The 2,088-nt window shown below is 33.3% G+C and overlaps 1 protein-coding gene across 1 annotated transcript in view; it reads left to right on the forward strand.

Moving 5' to 3' along the window:
- LOC106875959 (visual pigment-like receptor peropsin) overlaps positions 1–2,088 on the forward strand; it is a 183,431-nt gene that overhangs the window by 21,064 nt on the left and 160,279 nt on the right. The window lies entirely within an intron of this gene.

The raw sequence follows: 2,088 nt of genomic DNA on the forward strand, positions 1-2,088 counted from the left end.
TATATATATAAAGTAAAGACTATTTGCCAACATAATGCGGCAGTACTGGATGAGACGGTTGTTATCGATCAACCGATCGATCGATCCATCGATCCATCCATCCATCCACCCATCCATCCATCCATCCATCCATCCACCCATTCATCCATCTATCTATCTATCTATCTATCTATCTATCTATCTATCTATCTATCTATCTATCTATCTATCTATCTATCTATCTTTGAGTACCATAATAAATGCTCTTGACTGACATTGAACAACAAAGAAACGTCATTGAATAATGAGGTAACCCTTGCTCTAAAAACTGTAACCTGAAAAAGAGTGGTAGGTACAGGAAGGAAATTTACGAAGATTTATCGTTGTCACGAGAATACGAATACCAACATATGAAATATTTAAGCATAAGTGCAAAATTCTAAAAAATATTTTTATGTCGACAACCCTGTGTGTGTTTGTGTGTGTGTGTGAGAGAGAAAGAGGGAGAGAGAAAAAGAAAGAAAGAAAGAAAGAGAGAGAGAGAGAGAGAGAGAGAGAGAGAGAGAGAGAGAGAGAGAGAGAGAGTGTGTGTGTGTTTGTAAAATTTATGAATGCAAAAGAAAGAATTGTTGGTGATTACTTATCTTGACATGTCTTTAAAAGCGCAAGTCAAAATGGATTATGCCAATTCCTGTGAATGCTACTTCTTCGGCCAACCGTTAGAAGATATATTGCTGCATATAGGGGCAGAATTACGAGGTAAAGACTCCAGAGCAAGCCAGAAATAGCTTAATGTTTCTTAACGCTCGTTTCAACTATCTTTCAGCATGAAATACTATCAATAATTTCTCACTTATGCAGTACTACTTAATCTGAAGGAAAAATGAATATGAAGTATATATGAAGTATATATGGAGTAGAAAAAACTGGCCACTGGATTTTAAGCCCCACAAATTAAGTTTCTTTTAAAGACCAAATATATTTCGTGAGGCTTGTATCATTTATTTTTACTATATTTCTTAAATGTAGTAATATGTTGATAAAAATAAACTTTAAAGCAATTCTCGATAAGTTAGCACTATTGTTATTGGGTTGGACTTTAACATAACAGATTAAATATTTCGGGAAACATTTATAGTTAAGGGAGGTAATCCTTAGATTGATGTAAATACATGCAAGGAATGAATCTATAGTAATGTTGTTGGAAAGCTTTCAAAAATACAAAAGGTTAATGGAGGTTGCAAAACGTTTATGAAGAGAATACCTTACATTAAATGAATTTGTATAAAATCTCTCATGATTTTTATGACAACGGAAAATATAGGGATTAAATTGGAAAATCTGACGTGATATAGAGGCAAACGTTTAAACTAGGAACAGAATTACACATTCAGATATTTCTTGGTATATGATTACGCTTGGAAATGTTAGGGCGAGTCGTAATGTACTGTATTTTATCAGTAAAGCCATTATTACGAAATACCTTTATCAAAGATGATACTAACTTAAATGTAGTCAATTTACTGAATATTCCTTTAAATTTCTTTAAATTTCTTAAAAGTTCTACCTTAATCGAAATATAATGAAATGCTATTTTAAATAGACAAGGATTCAAACTATCCTCTCAGTATTCTAGGAATATTTTGTCATCAGCTTTAGTAAACAATCTCCTCTTTATTTTCAAATGAGGTAACATTCGTTAGTTACTTTAGTAATTAAATGAAGCGAAGTCAACGTAAATGTGTGAACTGGCAGAATCATTAGCGTTCCATTCTTTCGGGGTCGATAAAATAAAGTACCAGTCAAAATACTGGAGTCAATTGTATCGACTTGCCCCTGCTTTAAAATTGTGACTTTGCGCCAAAATTAGAAAGAATTATTATAATGAAACCCGCTCTGTATTTGTGGTTTTATAGATAAAATACAGTGTACATATCTATTTGAATATATAATTGTATATAGGCGCAGTCATGGGTGTTTGGTTCCTTGGACAGCTGGCTGTCTTCTACTACAGCTTCGGGCCGACCAAAGCAGCCTTATGAGTGGATTTGGCAGGCAGAAACTGAATGAAGCCGGTCGTATATGTGTGTATATATATATATATATATA

Source organism: Octopus bimaculoides, chromosome 8 (genome assembly GCF_001194135.2).
Source record: "Octopus bimaculoides isolate UCB-OBI-ISO-001 chromosome 8, ASM119413v2, whole genome shotgun sequence".
In the NCBI taxonomy this organism is placed as follows: Eukaryota; Metazoa; Mollusca; class Cephalopoda; order Octopoda; family Octopodidae; genus Octopus; species Octopus bimaculoides.